Source organism: Ctenopharyngodon idella, chromosome 1 (genome assembly GCF_019924925.1).
Source record: "Ctenopharyngodon idella isolate HZGC_01 chromosome 1, HZGC01, whole genome shotgun sequence".
NCBI lineage: Eukaryota > Metazoa > Chordata > Actinopteri > Cypriniformes > Xenocyprididae > Ctenopharyngodon > Ctenopharyngodon idella.
In genome coordinates this window covers 7382431-7402641 of record NC_067220.1, presented here as the reverse complement: position 1 = coordinate 7402641, position 20211 = coordinate 7382431, and the positions used below count along the sequence as shown (strand labels likewise).

At 34.9% G+C, this 20211-nt stretch overlaps 1 protein-coding gene across 7 annotated transcripts in view; it reads left to right on the top strand.

Annotated features, from left to right (window-relative positions):
* erbb4a (erb-b2 receptor tyrosine kinase 4a) overlaps positions 1-20211 on the top strand; it is a 581429-nt gene that overhangs the window by 448898 nt on the left and 112320 nt on the right. The window contains exon 1 of one of the 7 annotated variants that reach the window (XM_051890895.1): positions 12225-12433. The exons of the other annotated variants lie outside the window; for them this stretch is intronic. The gene's annotated coding sequence lies outside the window, so the exon portion shown is untranslated. Of the gene's footprint in view, positions 1-12224; positions 12434-20211 lie in introns of those variants that run through there. 7 annotated transcript variants of the gene reach the window in all.

Genomic DNA, 20211 nt, shown 5'->3' with positions numbered 1-20211 from the left:
CTGACATTCACAAATCATCTCCCATGGCCTCATGGGATAGTAAATTGTCCATCGTATGCACAATTCAGAAACTCACTGGAAGTAGTACACTGTAAAAAAATATCCTGTTAAATTTACAGTAAAAAACTGGTAGCTGTGGTTGCCAGAAATGCACTAAAATATATAGGATGCCTGTATATTTTACAGCTTATAACCATATATTTCATTAAGTGATGTAATGTTAATATTCCTGCTTTAACTAACAAAATCTGCCTTTTTACCTTAAAATGTACTGCTAACCACCAGAATAATACAGGTGGCAGAATGGAAAGCCAGGTGATGAATCAGAGTTCGTCATAAGCGTCCTGATAAAAATGCATGGTCAATAGTCATATTTAGTTGGTACAGAGGATCATACACACTGAAAAGACACCATCATGGTAATAAACATTTACTAAATAACATAAGATGTAACACAAAACACACATGTATTTATGTATTAACATGTATTTAAAAAAATAAATAAAATAAAAAGTGAATATATGTGGTGTGTAATGCAGGGACTACTGGGAGTGTCCTTTTACATTTTTTTTTTTTTTTTTTTTTAACTATAAATTATATGGTAATTCATAGTTTTTACTTGCAAAAACCATAAATTTGACAGTATTTTACAGTAAAATTACATATAATATGATGTTAAACCATTTACTGTTTTTTTTTTTTACTGTATATGGTAAGATAACATACAGTTAACCGATAAAAACATATTTTTACTGTAGAATTTTTACAGCATTTTTCTGTAAAAATTACAAGCATTTTTTAAAGTGTAGGTCATCCGGGTACTTCTTGCCTACTCTTTTATGAGTACTGTAAATTCAGACACACTGTAAACCCGAATAAGTTGGGCTAACTCAAAAAGCAGTAAGTAGAACTATCAAGTTTTGAGTTTGTAGTACTCATGTGTGTTAATTGCTCCTAACTTGAAGTACTGAGTTAGCTAACTCATACATTTTGATAGCAATTAACATCAAAGATTGTTAATTAACTTTGAGTTCTTGCAGATCAAATGAGTAATAGCTTCTTTTGTCAGATACTGTTTTTCGCCTACTATATAGGCTAGTATGTAATTTCAGATGCAGCCCTGGTGTTATCCTAGAGGACTTTTAATTGTTCAGAGGTTGCTCCATCAGACACAAGAGATTTCATCTCAAGTATGCTTTATTTAAGTATCAACTTTAAGTCAGTGGTTTTTCCTAAAATTCATCAAGAAAATAAGATTCACCTGAGATTACGCTGCTTGTTTTTTAAGGAAATTGAGACTTCTCATTGCTGTCTATTTAGGAGATCTCATTAGTAAATTCTCTTTCCTGTTGGTGTTTACGCTTTTCGCACTTTTTCAATTATAGGTAGTTTTATTTTTGTGTGTGTGCATGTGTTCAAAGACGCTGTCTAAAATGTGTTTTTTCTTCTTTTTCTACAATAGGTAAGGTTGCCATTTCATCCTGTCTCCTTGGTCATTTCCACAAGAAAGAGTTTCCACTATTTTTCATTACAAAGGTATATAAATTTATTTTCTAAAGTCCTGTCCACAGAGAAGTGGAATCATTCAAGACTCAGAATTTAAGCATTTAGGAAGAAATCATTCTAAGGTTGAACTTGCAGTTAATGGCCATGTTCAGAATAACACATAAATATTACTATTTCTGAAGTGTATAAACATTCAAAAGTTTAGGGTCAGTACGATATATATATATTTTTTTTCTTTTTGAAAGAAATTAATACATTTAATCATAAAGGATACTTTAAATTGATCAAAAGTGACAGTAAAGACATTTATAATGTGATACATGAATTTTCAGCATCATTACTCCAGTCTTCAGTGTCACATGATCTTTCAGAAATCATTCTAATATGCTGATTTGCTGCTGATTATGTTCTTTTCATTATTCTTTAATTAAGAGAAAGTTCAAAAGATCAGCATTTATTTGAAATCTTTTGTAACATTATAAATGTCTTTACTGTCACTTTTGATTAATTTAACATATCCTTTCTGAATAATAATTATTATTATTAATAATAATTCTTTCAAAATTCTTGAACTTTTGAATGGTAGTGTACTAAGAAGTGTGCATGAACTAGTACTCTAGTAAAGCATAGTGTCAATGCTGGGCATGCTGCAGGTTTATAAGTTCAGGGATTCATTAATATTAAAACTATTTCTAATTTTGATAGAAAGTCAGCACATTCTGTTTTGGGGTGTCTAAATGAAAAGCTTGGAGTCGGTGGTTTAATCTCAAAGATGTTTTTGTGTGCTTGTGTAGATCAGAGCTTTGTGGGATGTTTTGAACAAAAAGCCAGTCTGGCCTTTGAGCCACATATGATGGTAAATGATACTGTCTGCCTCCTCATGTCAGAGCTTCAGGCGCGGTCAGCAGGGCCAAGCAGCACTGGCCTGTGGAGAAATCAGCAGAGGTCACCGTCATCCGTAGAGAAGAGTTAGCCATGAACAGAGCTGATGTTAGTCACAGCAGGGCCAGATCAAAAGCTCTTCAAGTTTTACATTTACTTTTGACTTAAACATCCATTTTAAAATCTTAAAATCTTTAAAAAGGGACGTACTGGATTTATCTTGCTTTTTTAAATAAAAGAGCATGGTCAACTATACTAGCGTACACTCAATTTATAAGATCATTCATGGAATAAATGATATATCCACACAATTTAATTCTATATTGATGCTCTTTACTAATTCTAAGACAAATTATGCAACAAAAAAAAAAAACAGTAAAAAAGGAGGAGGAGTTCAAGCATGATTGGCTGAGAGCTGTGCGATATTCTAGTGATAACAGCACTCCTACCTTTTCACAATTTGTATCACTCCGCTTGAAGCAACTGTCATGGCGGCCGAGCAAATCCACCATATTTTTACAAATACTTTACTTGTTGTACCACGAACTGTAGTTTTAAGAGTCTTTTAGGCAAGAATGAAGTTGTTTAGACCTGAAATATGTGACTCATTTTTAATCATAGCGCCTATTTTACATTTTATTTCGACGTTTTCAGAGATGCGAGCTCCAGGCCGTCAGCGGCCGTTCAGTGCTCGTGAACCCTCTGAGAACAGCTTCATCTCGGCCAGTGCTTTGGGGATGTGTCGCTGGCTTTTATAGTGGTTAAACGTGATATAATTCATTTTGGGTACATAAAACGGACAATCTTTGGTCTTTTGGTATTAATCTATTACTTGTTCCAGAGCAAATCGAATTGGGCTATGTTAAATTTAATAATTTAATATTAAGGCAATATTTAACTTACATCCTGTAGAGCACTGCTTTTGTACCTTTGACTGAGTTGTAGTGTTTATTTCCTATTGTTATTTACAATGGCCATTGTTATTGATTTAAATATTGTTGTTCAATAAATATTATTTTATATTAATAATATGTTGTTATTGGTATTGAGAAAGGGTCCATTAGTGCGTAATATGGATTGAATCAAATTAAATGAATCAATGAGACATTACAAATTGTGACTTACATTTCCTAACAGTGTTGCCTCTGATTAGTGGATTTCTCTCCAGTAATATGGTATCGTTGTGTAAAAGACTACACCGTAGTCCTTCAGCTGCTAAACATTGATTTTTGTATTGAAAAGTTTATGTGATAATGTTAAAAGTAATGGTTCTATGGTTTTTCTGTGGAGAAAATGAAGGTTTACTGTAGAAATCCTACAGTTGCGCTCTATAGTTACTGTAGATGTAGTAAGCGGAAGACTGGAAAACTAAATTGTGATTATTTTTAGTGCTGAAAAAAAGTGTTCAATAGCAAAGCTGCAGAGAACATCTGTTGGTTTGCATATATTAATTTGTTATGCCACAAGCTTAGTATTTCTCATCCTTTTTTGCAGAGGGTAATTGAAGTGATCCACATTAACACTGAGCAATGTTGCTTCTAACTTTGTTTAAACGACTGTAACATCACTTTACTCATTATTCACGGTCTTTTACTGACTTTTCCCACCATTTTGTGGGGTCTTCACTTCCATAAGCAAATGACAGTGTTTATGTGTGGCTCATGTCATAGTATTTAAGCTGTAAGCACAGAATTTAGTAGTCCTTTTTATCTCATTCAGTGCACAGCTAAGGAAAAGCCCCGTGCGCTGACCTCTCCTTCCCCTTACACTCATATCTGAAATTAATTAGCGGTTGAGGCGCTGTTATCTTGCCTCTCTTTTTACAGCTTAATTGACTAATTATGAAATCAGCGAAGTTACAGTGCAACAGTGGTGGGTTTTAGTTTGTAAATGCACTCTCAGGAAAGCGACTTGTGAGAATGGACATTGGGTAATTAAAGCCTTATTTTCACACCGTGTGCTTGTGGATTTCCTGCTGTTCTGAACTATTAAAGACATACAAGGGCTCTGACCTGGTACTGAACTTTCTCAGATTACTGTCAGTGCCAAGTGACCCAGCACGAAATGAGAGCAATTCACCTTCCTGACAGGCTCAGATACAAACACTCTAAACAAAGTGATGCAAATGAATCCATTGCGCCTCAGGACAAGGTTGCACATTGCACACATGTAGATAAAAAGTATGGTGGGGATGCATGGAGAAATATTCCTTTTATCAGCAGTATTAAAGAGTTTTTTTGAAGCTCCACATGAAATGCTGTTATCTGATTTTATTGATATTATTTCATGCATGGATAATTTCAAATGACCATTGAGTGAATCTGAATATATTAAATCAATCCACTGCTGAATGAATATATTTCCTTTAGGCTATGAGTTGGGAAGGAATTGACCCCAACCTTAGCAATGTGCACTGTATCCAGTATCCTTGATAATGTTATCAGATGGCTATTAGTTGCACAAACCATAAGGCACAACCTAGTATGTTTGGTATCGTTGGACTAAGGAGTGAACTAGCCTAAGGAGATGACTCCCATGAAAATAAGTCAACCACATCCAAAGTTATAAGCATATAAATATTTTTTTTTTTTTCTCCACATCCAAAGTTATAAGCATATAAATATATTTTATTCTCCACTAGGTGGCGATGGTCCGAAACTGCTCAGGCTCCTTCAGGGCATCATGCTGATGAACCATACCGAGTTCCGTAACGATACGCTAACGGATTCATAAAATACAGCATTTCAGCACAAAATTCAAAATGGCCGATATGAGAAAATTGGATATCATTTGACTCGGCATGGTGCCCCAAATCTAACAACACCACATTGATTTTTGGACAAACCCATCAGAAGTTATGAGCAAAAATAGCCATTTTTTGTATCTCCAGACCAGTAGGTGGTGCTGTGCCAAAACGCTGCATGTTGCCTTAGGTCATGCTTGTGATGATACGTACCAAGTTTGGCCTGAATACAATAAAGTGTTGCGGAGATAGAGCCTTAAGTCTATTTTCGCAAGCGCTACGTAAAATTCGTTAGTACGTTTTTCAAAAAAATTGGCGAAGAAATCGAGAAATATTTTTGAGAAATCGACGTGAATTCCATAAGTTTTTATTGGCATGGTCTGAAGATGATCTGGTTCAATTTTCGTGAAAATCGGAGCAACGGCCTAGGAGGAGTTCGAAAAAGTATGTTTTTCTGAAAAATCAAAATGGCGGGAAAATCGTCATGAATGAAATTGTAATCGAATTGTCTTGAACAAAGGAATGAGAGGGGAAAAAGAATTTTGTTTCTAACCCTTATGGTTCAAAAGTTATTAGCATAAATATGAGTGAAAATTTGGACAGGTGGTGGCGCTACAGGAATTGAGACTCCAAATTTGCTATGGACACAGTTCAGACTTGCCTCTAACGGTGTGCCAAATTTCCTAATAATTGAACTTTTCCTAATAATTGATGCAAATCAGCATATTAGAATGATTTCTGAAGGATCATGTGACACTGAAGACTGGAGGAATGATGCTGAAAATTCAGCTTTGATCACAGGAATAAATTATATTTTAAAATACATTCAAATAGAAAACTGTTCTTTTAAATTCTAATAATATTTTACAATATTAGGTTTGTACTATATTTTGTATAAAATAAATGAAGCCTTAGCGAAAAATCTTAATTATTCCAAACTTTTGGATGTTATTTATTTATTTATTTATGAACGAACGAACGAACAAAGCAATTTAATAGAAAAGTGCAAGTGTATCTTTTTCCAAAAAGGTGAAACTCGAAACTTGCAATTGTTTGTCTCTTTGTTTTTCGAGTACCATGTGTAGATGTGAATGGCTGTCAGGACTGAGGTTAGCTGGCCAAACATTCATGATCAGTTGCAGCCAATCATGCATTCTCAAATCCTCAAAGGTCACAATGACTTTGTTTCAGCTGATGCTTTTTTTCCCCACTGCACAAAGTCATTTAGGCTGAATATTATCACATTTAGAGCTTCCTGTTTGTAGAAACGGTAATGGAAGACCATGTGTTAAGGAAGTGAAGGATATAGAATGAAGAAAATGGACATCCAGATGATGAAGTATGGCAGGAAAGTGGGATGAACATGATTTGTGTGGAAATCTTTTACAACCCTGGCATTGTCCTCTAAAGGATGACTTCTCCAGGCTCTGGGATGACATGGCTAGAATGTTAAATAAGCTTGGAGGAGTTTCACATTGTCACACTGTGTCACTGGAGCATCTGGATGAAGTTAATCTCCAGGGCCATTTGAACAGCATTAGCCTGCTGAACCCTCCGAGTGTAGTGACTTATTTCGCCTATACGGTTTCCATGGCCAGCTAACACAACCGTAACCACTGTAATTAATGAATTAATTTATTTATTTACTTTTAGTTGGTGATTTCTTGTAATATTTTATCTTATTTATTATTAGTTGGAGCTTTCTTCTAATATTTTATTTTCTTTTGTTTTATTCATTTTATTTTTAGTTGGTGATTTCTTGTAATATTTAATTTAATTTAATTTATTCTATTTGTATTTATTTATTTTTAGTTGGTGATTTCTTGTAATATTTTTATTTTATTTTATTTTATTTATTAGTTGGTAATTTCTTGTAATATTTTATTTTATTTATTTTGTTTTTAGCTGGTGATTTATTGTAATATTTTATTTTATTTATTAGTTGGTAATTTCTTGTAATATTTTATTTTTTTAATCTTATTTTTATTTGGTAATTTCTTGTAATATTTTATTTTATTATTTTATGTATTATTAGTTGGTGATTTCTTGTAATATTTTATTTTTCTATTAGTTGGTGATTTCTTGTAATATTTAATTTTATTTTTTATTTAATTTAATTAATTTAGTTTGATTTATTATTAGTTGGTGATTTCTTGTAATATTTTATTTTATTTTTTATTTAATTTAATTAATTTAGTTTGATTTATTATTAGTTGGTGATTTCTTGTAATATTTTAAGAAAAAGGCATCATTTATGAAGTCATAATATCACAATACTAAATTTGTAACATTGAAAAGTCATATGCATAATTTTATAATAATAAAACAATGCAGTAAGCCATGAAATATTGTGCATTATATTGATTTTACTATAGTGAATAGGTGTTTTTAGGCATGGCATCAAGTCAAGTGCACAAAACCGTTGCCTATTTCCTCATGGCTTTTTTCTCCAAGCCAAAACTTCACACTTTTTTCCCAACGATTTTTAGCTTTCCAACAGTCCATGAGACTAATCCAAATACACTGTTTGAATATTCAATTTTTATCTGTCCAGTCTCAGTATGTGCTCATTGATTCAGCCCTGCTGGCAGAGTGAAAGCAAAATGAGCTTCTCGCCTGTTTAAATAAAACACCCCAAATAATGTACGTTAAATCTGGACGTTATCTGGCTTTTTGGGTGACATGCAGAGTGGCAGGATGTTTGGAAAGGATGAATGGCAGGCGGTATGTGCATATGTGTATTTGTGTGTGACGTCGCTGACGGGGTTGGCTGTCAAACTGTTTATGCAGAAGGAAACTGATAGTAATTTATCTGCATCACTCACTCTGTTGCATCTAAATAGCTTGCAGTATTTGACTGCTATCAGCATCTGTTACACTCTCCTCCCTGTGGGCAGGTGTGTAGATCAACGCTGGGAGTGGATGCTTTACAATAGCTGTTTTACAAGCTGATTTGTGCTTGCATAATGTGGATATACTTTAAATGGCAGATAAATGGAGAAAATATATGGTATTTAAGGAAAAAACAATAACCCATTTACTGAGATGCAGTACATGCTACAATGTTAAAAATAAATATTTATGTTTTTATTTATTAAGCTCATTTCCACCACTGAATAAAACAATTTAAAAGATAATTGCGACATTTTATCTCACAATTGCTAGCTTACATCTCACAATTATAAATTTTATTTTACTTATTATTAGTTGGTGATTTCTTATAATATAAAAACTCAGAATTACGAGATGTAAATCGCATTTGTGACAAAAAAAGTCTGAATTGTAAGATAAAAAGTCGCAATTACCTTTTTTATTTTTTATTCAGTGGCAGAAACGAGCTTCCATATTTTAATACAGAACTAAATTGAAAGCATTTCTCATACTATATACTTATACATATATAATATTAAACATACTGTACATGCATAGATTTAATAGTTTAATTATTTTTATTTTACTTTTATTATATATAAATTAAGGGGCATTTTACAGAAAGATTCCACAAGTTACTCTAAGCATTTGCTCTACATTTGTATGCATGTGTAACTGATGAGTGTTTTATAGGTTTTTACTATTAATATATATTGTAATTTGAGATCAGCAGTGGTGCAAAAATAGTGGTTTTAATGTGCTATATAAACTACATTCTTTTAGTTTCTGTATTATAAGCATTAATTGTCTTTAATGGTGACTTTATAGTTGGAATAGCTCTCTTGATAATTGCAACATCTCTCCAATAGAGCAATTAGTGCACTGTCTTAACTTTAACAAGAGCGGAGCGCAGCAAATTAGCAGTGTTGTTGTGAGGTGTGCGTGTTCCTAACCGCGGATGCCTGGGAGCGGTAATGAGACAGCAGCTTCGCATAACGTAACTGGTTTTGGCAGAGATGGTAACAATTTATAAACTCAGTGTGTGTGCAGATGGCCAGGCTTCCAGCGAGAGCCAGGAGTATGTCCACATGGTGTTGGACTGGCGCAAAAACGATATTTGTCTGCGAAATCTGTAATCTGTTCTTGAACAGCACCTCATATTCCTTTTGTTTGCAAAATATTGATGGGCATATAAGGGTAAAGAATCTCAGACAGTGTACTGTGTATAAATCAATGTTGAAGGTTCAGGTCAATCAATTCTGAACTGCCTGAAACGAATCGTCAGTACTTCCAGTCTTACTTCCTGCTCAAACCTACAGTACATAGGTTTGTAACAAATTTGCATAATGCCAGCCTATGGTCTTCATTGGCTGCCGGCGAACAACGTCTACTTTGACCTGCCCTCAAACACTGTAGTTGTAGCTGAGACGTTTGGTTCATGTCGAGAAGATGCTGAGATAGGCGCTACATTACTGACACGTGCTGTAAGCTGTCGACCAATCACAACAGACTGGGCTATCTGACCAATCATTTATATCATTTACATGAATATTTTCTTCATTTTTTTTTAATAAAAATGAAGAAAATATTCAGGAAGTGTAAATAAAGTGTCAAACGTGTCTTTAATATTAAAGTGTTTATCGGTTACTTAGCATTAGGTGTTGGTGTAGGGAGGGCTTTTTTGTCCGTATTTATTGGTGGCATCCATTTCATAATTTTAATAAATATAATAATTTACACTATGCTATTATTGCATACCATTTAATGCACAACAACCCTGAGGTGCAAATAGTGTCTGCAACTAAGTATAAATAGCATCTAACTATACTATTCCAAAGTCCCTTTAAGACAAGTAATTTCACTCGGCGGCCATCTTTGAAACGCCTCTCGGGCATACAAGTGCAGCTCCTATCTCTTTGAATGGGGAAATGTCAAATTCTTCAAAGCTGTTCTCCAAGCTTTCAATTAAATTTCATATTTGAAATCACCAATAAAATCTGACAACAACTGTCTCATAAATTTTGTTTCTAAATGCTCGAATCATGACAAAAAAACAGTAGGCTGGATCAAGCTAATGCGGATATGCAGTCCTAATTTCTACAGGAACCAGAGCTTCTAACGGCCGCTTCAGTGACGCGATGACTTTACCAATCGGTGATTGGCTCTTATTTAGAAGGCGGGACTTATTCCGCCATATTGCGCGTTGCACTTTCTCCCATTCAAAACAATACGAGTGATGCATCTTGTGTTATTCAATAGTCTTTGACTATTCACACTTATTGCAAAGAAAATACTGCTATTTTTACATACTGTAGTGTAAATAGAATCTATTGCTATTTAAAATTAGTGTAAATAGCATCTACCACTGAGAAAATATGCCGTTTTTACTTAGAGCAAATAGCAGCTGCCAATTTAATTTCATGATAACTTTGCGCAAAGTCAGAAAAGGAACTATTTACATGGAGCAAACGCCACTCCCAGGAATTATGTTAGTGACAAGTTACTAAACTGATAATTTGACTAATTTTAAAACTCAAACGACAGATTTTTGAAGGGAGAATTCATGCAGGTGCTGTAACCTTTAAAACCCTCAAAGTGCATGGCCTGGTTTACTGCCATTGTAAATGCCTTATTGTAACTGATTTTTTACTTACAAACAAGGAATGAGTCAATATTTTGTTCAGTGGTAATCAACATTATGGCACAAATGCTGTCGATAGAACTTGGCTTAACCTTGATTGTTCTTTAAAGCTGAAGGATCTTGCCACAGGCTGTAGAATGTGGCAGCAAGGTAAGAAATATCAAACAGAGTTTCTTCTACAGTATGTGTCAGACGTGCCCCTTCCTTGTACTTGCTACTTCCTGCAGGATGACACATCTTTATCTTTCTCAACTCTCAAGTATTGCCAAGGGTTCTTTTTCCATGCCAATTTTTAATACTTCCTTTTTGCACCTCAAAAGGAAACACAGTCAGTTCTGTCAACTGTCAGTTCGATATGGCACTGAAAAACAATATACTGTATTGTTTTCTAAAGCCCCTTTTGTAATATTAATATATTGTAATATATTACACTCTGTCATTAACCATTTCAGTCATATCCAACTCTTGGCCATATTATTCCCTACAATCTAAAAAAATAATGTGTAGGCTCAACAGCAAGATTAACGCAACAGTTTGCATCAATTTTTTTTTTTTTTGTTGTTTTTTTTTTTTGTTATGACAACATTGAGTGAATTTATGTTCAACCAACAAACTACATTGAGTTAGAGTAACTTAATTTGTACCATAAACACAATTTGATAACTCAAAAAAATTACGTACTCCAACTACCAGAGCTGTATCCCTGGAACCAGTTAATCTTATCTATTTCAGTTCAAATCAACAGCTATCATAAAACATGCTCACATAACTTATTTAACATGTATATTTAAGTAAGATATTACTTGTCACTGCATTAGCGCAGTCATTGCTTACAGAGTCAATGTAGTGTTTACCTTCATATATCTACTCTTCAGCACAATTGTAACCACAAAAACATTACAGAAACTCTTTTAAATGTCAAACATAACAGCATTAAACACTAACAGGTCTTTCCCTTCTCTAAAAACAAATAAAATAACACTTAATTTCAACATTTATTCTCCTAATCCAGTCCTATGCAAAGCATGGGAACTAGAAATTTCCAAAGTTATCAAGACAATTTCATTAAGTTACTACAACTTAATGTTTAAAAAAAAACAATTAACGCAGAAATTTGAGTTTAAATTACAGACGATATTAAGTTGATGTAATGATCAACATTATTATGTAACATTACTATGCAACATTATATATTTTTGATCAATTTAATGTGCCCTTGCTGAATATTAGTATTGATTTCTTTCAAAAAAAATTCATGCAGTAAAGTTGTAATTTATTTCTAGCCCTAGAAATGTTTTACTGCATGAACTCCAGTGGAAATGAGAAGAGAAGTAAATGGCTGATGGGATCGTTTCCCCCCCAACAAACCTGCAGCAGGTACAAGGCAAACAGAATTCCGACTGTTTTCCAAACTGCTCCTGCTGGTTTGCCATGGCTGAATGCTAATCTCAAATCTTTCTCTGCCTGTTTGTCAGCGAAGTGTTTCCCCCTTACTAAACTGTGTGATTCACAGACTGTCATGCATGAGGCACCTTATTAGATTCTGTGGACATACTGCGCTTTGAATCACAGGCCTGGGGTCAGTTCTGTCAAACATTTTTCATTCAGATTTGGCTCTGAGTGCATTAGAATTTCATAATTCTCTCCCAGAACTTAAGTGTGTACCAGATATCACTTTTTTTCCCTCATAGGCTTCAGTTATCAATTTTATGAGCAATGAAAGCAATGGATTTTTTGGCCGGGGACGCAGATACACTAAGAATGGAAGGATTTGAGCTGATACAGAGAAGGTCAGTCTTTGTTTTCAGCTGTAATGGACAGTTCTGGGATGGACAGAATGCATTAGATGAACATTTTAAGCTTCACTTGCTAGTAAACCTTGAAAATTAAGCATTAGCTACTTTAGCAGTTTTGCTTAGCCTTCAAAAATGTATCCATTTTCACACCATTTGTCTTTATGAGGATATTTACCAGAAAATATTCCTAGAGTAAAATAATCCATGCTTGGTCATACAGCACTGTACAGCAACAACTTAGACATTTAGCATTCAATTTGCAGTGATAGACATGCCAATGCTAAAAACAGAGAGAAACATTCAACTAGAACCCAACATTTCTTTATATACTAAGGTACAGTCTACATGAAAAGCTTCATATAGTGCGTGTCCACCCTTTCTTCTTGGGCAACTGAAAGTCTCTGAAGTGCATTCAGGGCTGAAGTTAGCATTAGCAATGCGGCTTACATCAGTGATGTGCTAATCATGACCTGTGGTGATTGGCTAGCATGAGCAGTCCTGCTATCTTTTTGCCTTAAGCTCTGTGCTAGAATTTTAGAAGAATTTTAAATTTTACAGAACGAAAGAAGCCTGAAAGGAAAACAAGCCGATAATCTCACCCTGAGTTACTTAAACACCAACTGACAGACATGAAAGCAGACTTTGGATAACTAATTTTGTTAAAATATTTCTAATTATTGCTTGCTGAAAATACCAGCATATATGGTTTGTTTTAGAAACTGTTGCCCAGTGCATCCCTCTGCATCCAACAAGATTCCAAACCATTGCAACTAAAGATGCCATTAATGGTTCTCGAATCTGAGTATCAGTACTGGAACCTTTTCACCGATTGTATCACTCTGCTTGTGGCGACTGTCATGGCGGTCAAGCAAATCCACCATATTTTTTACAAATACTACTGTTATTGTGTCATGGAATGTAGTTTTAAAAGTTTTTTAGTCAAGAATGTAGTTATTTAAACCTAAAATATGTGACTTATATATAAACATAAACTATTTTACCATTGTTTAGACACTTCCTGAGATTTGAGCTCCAGTGCCCGGTTGCATAAAGCACCTTAAGTTTTTCCCTTAAGTATGACACTTAAGGCGTGATTTCCCCTTAACTAAGGGAATGACTTAAAGGGTTAGTTCACCCAAAAATGAAAATAATGTCGTTTATTACTCACCCTCATGTCGTTCCACACCCGTAAGACCTTTGTTCATCTTCGGAACTCAAATTAAGATATTTTTGTTGAAATCCGATGGCTCAGTGAGGCCTGCATAGCCAGCAATGACATTTCCTCTCTCAAGATCCATTAATGTACTAAAAACATATTTAAATCAGTTCATGTGAGTACAGTGGTTCAATATTAATATTATAAAGTGACGAGAATATTTTTGGTGCGCCAAAAAAAAACAAAATAAGGACTTATATAGTGATGGCCGATTTCAAAACACTGCTTCAGGAAGCTTCGGAGCGTTATGAATCAGCGTGTCGAATCATGATTCGGATCTCATGTCAAACTGCCAAACTGCTGAAATCACGTGACTTTGACGCTCCAAACCGCTGATTCGATACACTGATTTAAAAAAATATTATAGAAAATATTATTTTATATAAATAATATGCTGCATTTGGTATTGAGAAAGAGTCCATTAGTGATCATGATATGGACTTCAGTGAAAGTTACATTATTAGATGGCGGCAAAGACTGTCTTTATGAGTGAGTCAGAAGCAAATTGAAAGGGACTGGTTGTAAACAAGGAAGTTGTTTTAGCACTGTCATGGGAAATCTCCTTGACTTTTAAAAGGACAAAGACAAAGATATCACTTTCCTCAGCAGACATTCAAACAGATTTTTTATAATGAATATAATATTATGGACATCAACCTGAAGAATAAATGCTTTATCAGATGCAGGTAATATATTCATTTAGTCGATCTCTCTCTCAAAATATCATAATACTCTACTCTACATAATACAATAAGCTTCAATGAAGCGACTCAACGTTCCTTCGTTACTAGTTCTAAAGTGACGTTTTACAATTAGTAACGGAGGCTTGGGCTCAACTGTTAAACTGTCAATGGAAGGAAGTAGTTCTGCACAAAAGAGGGTTTTAAAGACACTCTTTGTAATTCTTATTTATTTATACACTTGTGCTATCGAACCGTTGTATAAATGCAATATCACACTTGTAGCCATTCAATATGGCTGTATATCAGCACGCTGTGATTACCTACAGCACTCGGCCACCTATGGCTGAATCATAGCTGTGCTGATACACAGCCATATCACACGACTACGTGTGTGATATTGCTTATTTATATTCAATTCGATATTAGATATTTAGATTTGTATTAGATTTGCAACTTGTATTTTTTGTGTAGAAAGTTATTCTTAAATTGTTAAATACTTTTTAAATATTTTTCCCCTTCCTTTCCCAGCAAGCCTCTTATTGAAGTTTGTACATATCCAAAATTAATTTTCTTCCACTAAGAATTTGGGATAGGGATGGATGGATGGATGGATGGATGGATCAGGGATTTTGGATGACTCAGATCTTCTCTGGCCTGATTGCTGTTGTCTTCATTGAATGTTTTAGGGTGCCGCCGACAGTGTCAGGCACTCCTGAGAACTGAAATGGCTTTTTTACACTGAGGCCCATATACACTATGGACTTTTAATGATGTAATTAGAAGCAAAACATCATCAGACTGCTGATGCAGGGATAAAGACTCTTTGACCGCTTTGTCCCTTTTGATGTAACGCTGGCTGGTTTTGCACATACACAGTTAACATGGCTGCGAAGGATGTTCAAGAACGTTTCACTTTGATTGCCTCTGGGTTTCTCTCATGTACTTGCGCAATAATAGTATTAGCTCTTCTTTTTCCATTAGGATAATCACTGTGCTTAGCTTCTCATTCACAATGCCGTTCTCTTGAGGGGATTGCAGAGGTTTCGGTTGTTACGTTAATGTTGTAATTACATTGGGAGGAATTTGGTTGATTGCTGTCATAAAGACATTGTTTGCCTCGAAACGCAAACCTAAAGACGTTATACATTAAATGGCCTTTAATAATATAAAGAAAGGGTGGGCTGTTTTAGACACAAAATGAAGCAGCTCAAGGTCATATTGATGCTCTCACCTCTAGAATGGGGTGTGTTAATCTGATTTATGCTGACCGGTGTGTGTTCAGATGGACAAATACTTGCAATTTGCTCAATCCAGCATGTAACACCTGTTTTAATGAATGATAATGTTTGCTTATACATGGCACACTTTTTATATAGTTCAAATTTGACCTAATTTAAAAGTATTGTAGTTCATTAAATCTCATCAAATTTGAACACTCTTAAAAAAAGTTAACTAAAACTTAAACAAAACAAAACAAAACAAAAAAAAATTGTTACTTGAAGTAAAATAAACATTAACTGAAATAAAATAAGACATATATGTAAAAAAAAAAAAAAAAAAAAAAAGCTAGTTAGTTTACAAGGCAACATTTCTATTTTTTTTTTTTTTAAATAGTTAAGAGAGAGTTAGTTACTTTGCTTCACCACCATGTGGTCCTTTGCAAGTGTCTGAATGATGTCACATCCTGTCACATGATATTGACCACATGACTTGATCCAAAATGGTCCCTTTATTTTGGTTACTCCAAATGACATCAATGAAATTCATTTTTCCAGACTTTTTTTTCTCATAACAAAGCAACGACTTCTACACATAATTTTAATACCATTTTGCACTATGTTGATATATGATGTTATAAAATCATGCCAGAATAATAAAAATTTTTTTTATATATTTATTACATTTTAAAATATTTTAATCACAAATGAAATGGCTGTATTGGCCTTTGGGTGGTTAAACCGAATGACCTTTTGACACTTCATAATCATTAAAATACCAAAATACCTTTATATGTAGCAAAATATACTTAAAACCTTTTGAATTCAATAAAAGAGATCTAGTTGTACTACCTTACATACTTTGGATGTCATATCTTTGTTTTTTATTATTATTAAAGCCTTTGGACAAAAAAAATGACCCGTCACGTCATTGACCCATATATATATATATATATATATATATATATATATATATATACACACACATTAAAAAACTGAGGATTTTGCCTCATCATTTCAGAGCACCACTGCATGCTACTGCCGTGAAGCCGCTTTGGAACAGTCTGTACTGTATAAAGCACTGTATAAATAAAGGTGACTCGACTTGATGAGTAAACCCACGCTGGTATTGGCATGATTAAGGTGGGCATTTGGGCTCATTCCTATAAAGAAATATCACGTGTAAAAAACCTCAGGCATTCTCTCGGGTTAGTGTCAACAATCCCCAGGATATGCCGAGATTTCCAAGGTCAGAGGCAGAGCCGTGTTCTCCAGGGAGTCATTACTGCAGCCTGTCTGCTGTGGGGGCAAGATGAATGGAGCTGTGCTCAGTGTACTCAGCCTCGGCTTCATCACCGCCACATCAAGGCCTTCTCTATCAGCGCTCATCTGTGTTTCTTAACACATATCTCTCTGCTCTTTAAACTCCCCCTCCCATCGTTTACCTCACCGCAACGTGAGCTGCGTTCCAGGTTCAGCACCTGTTTTCGTTCTATGTGTGTGCGGTCTTTAAAGGATTTTCGGGTTTATGCAGTTGTGATTGAGGCTGTTGGTATTTCATTTTCTAGGAAAAACACGGGGAAACAATGAGATAAATCTACTCACCTGCAGCCAAATGTTTTGCATCCTTGACTTTACTGCAGGGAATAGCATCAAATATGCAGAAGTAAAAGCGTTGGAGGGAGAGAGCGATAGGAAAAAGAAAGTCTTTAAGTGAGCTGTTACATATCTTTGAGGTGTGAAGTGACTGTTTCTTTTGAAAGCCACCCCCATGTTCTCCTTCATCCTTGAAAAAGGGAGGGATACGGAGAATAACAGACATGAGGTGAGCAGGAACGGCTGCCCTTTTTGAACAGGACACTTTCTTGACAGGTTTGAGTGGGCGAACGGGAGGTTAGACGATTCTTTTCACTATTTTTTAGCCCTGGAGAACTGTTTTACCTTTCTCACATCTGTACTGTCACTGTACTGTACTTTTTTTTTTTTTTTTGAGTGCTTAGTGTCATAAAGGGCCTTTTTACATGACTATATTTCTGCTTTTGAAAACAGCAGGTACCTCACAGAGACTTGCAGAAATGAAAGGTTGAAACACAAGGTGAAATTGTGTGTGTTTGTTGGCAAACTTTTTTGCATTTTTAAGGTTTTATGGCTGTAAAAAGTATTCTTAGCTTAAATAGTAGGGATGTAACGGTACATGTATTCGTCCCGAACCATCATGGTTCGGTGCATACAGTCAGACGACGAGGTTTAATAAACCACTATTTAATAAAAAAGAAGAAAAAAGAAGGTACGTACCGAACCTTCATGTTTGTGTACCGCTACAGCCCTGTTAAATAGTATTAAAAAATAACTGGTTAAACTTTATTTCGTGCCCTTGTTACAGTGTAATTATACATTAAGTACTGAGAAATATTAATTAAAATGTACTATATAATTAAGGTTAGGGTATGTTTTAGGGTTAGATGTTTGTAATTATGCATAATTTACTATTATCACTAAAAACATATGTAACAAGGACACTGTAAAATAAAGTGCTAATGAATAATTTACTATTTTGCTTGTGATGGAGCAAAGAGTGTCCATGGATGTCATTTTACATTCACTTTACATTCAATTCTGATTGACAAATTCAAGTCCCACACAAAGGTACAAAAGCTGTCACTGGGGTGGTACCTTTTCAAAAGGTACACTTTTGTTCCTTTTAGGTACCAATATGTACACTTTAGGTATTAATATGTACCTTTAAGGTACCAATATGCACTTTTTAGATACAAAGGTGTACCATTTGAAAAGGTACCGTCACAGTGACAGCTTTTGTACCTTTTTTTTTCTGAGAGTGCTTTTTTTTTCTTGTTCAAGAAGCATTCGCAACTTCCGTTTCATGCTGACTTTAAGTGCACATTTAAGGGGATACTAACCTTTGTATTAATACAAATTTCATATAGCATGTTCATAGAAGAGGGTGTTTCGTGTTTTGAAGGGGAATTGCTCTAGTCAAGGGCAGTCAGTGTGGCGTTAGCTCCCTTGGAGCAATTTGAGTCAAGCGTTCCTCTCATGGACATTATGACAATGGGTTGAGGAGCTCTGGGGGAGCAGGTAATGATATCTGAACCAGTAGTCCCCTGCTACATAGTCAACAACAAAAACAACCGCCAGGGATTTAATCCAACAGACCACTGAGTTTTGACGTGGAGACCTCATGACATCCAAATCTTTAGAACAATCCATTGAATTGTTATCTTTTATATCAAACTTTTTGTGGTCTTTCCATTCCATGGGAGAAAACAGCACAAGCTGGTTGTGTCAAACTATTTGGCCTTGTTGAGAACATCAGAAAGTCAAAAGCAGATCTAAGAGCAGTTTAAGAGATCTGTCCAGTAATGATGAACCAGCCTGCTGTAAATCTACAGTCATAAGTATTGAGGATCGTGTCTGTCTCAGTCATAAATTGATCCACACTCCTCACCTGCTTTATGAACAAGAAATCAGTCCATTAAATGAGCAAAAGAGAAATGGCTCCTCGTTTAAGCGAGAGGAGAGTGACCACTCATCCCTGCGAAATGACAGAGGACAAAAGAGCCGCAATAAACTATGATTCAGACAAACAAAGCGTTTAATGACATACTAGAATACTCCCATGCTGATATAAGTGAGTATGTCTCCATAGAATCACAAATGAGATGACTTTAATATCTTATACTCTGCCTGGCCAAACAAAAAAAAGTCACTGTTTGGATTTAAATAGGCAAATACTTCAGATTAGATCATTATAGCAGTGATTATTATGTTTCTAGCATGTTATATGTTTGGCAACAGTTCTTCTAATCCTAATTGATGGAGTGTGAAGCTTTTCATTTCTTAAACAACCATGTAGGAAGTCACATCATGGCTATATTCCAGGATGACAAAGCCCAGATTCATCAGGCTAGATTAGGGAGATTATTTTGCGGGGAGGCAATTATTAATATTATTAATGATTTACTGAGACAAACCATGTGCATTTTTGCTTTGACAACAATTTAATTAAATTACAACTACTAAATGATGCATCATGAAATCTGATGCAATCTGACTTCACTTATCACGTGACAAGAGTAAGGCGAGATGACTGACAAGACAATGTCGGAGGATGTGGTGCGCAACAGATCCTGAGTGTCATTGACGTATATCTTGTAAAAAAAAAAAAAAAAAAAATCTTGTATTATTTTTTTTTTCCTCCCATCTCATTTTTTCCTTCACCATGTCCCTATGGGGCTCTGTAGAATCTCTTATCTCTCTATTCTTAATTCTGAATTCGGCTTTGACACATTTAAATAAGTCTCCTGAGATTAAAAAAGCAACTCCTGAGCATTGTTTTCTGAGCTAGACTGTGTGTATGTGCGCAGCAGTTGGGTTGGGTGTAATGAATTGAATCCTGTTCTTCAGTTGATTAGCAACAGTCGACCTGCGGAACTAAAGCATCAGCAGGAGTAGAGTCCATAATCCTCTGTCCTGGACTGCAGTAATTGAAGTATTACACCTACACAAGAGTGAGAGTGGAGAATAAGATTACTCTTTATCACTTATGCTGTAGCACCTCCTCTGAAAGTGGTTTTGGCTAAAAGCTTCTGCTAAATACTTATATATTACATTTTGTTTTAACTCAAACCAAAAAAG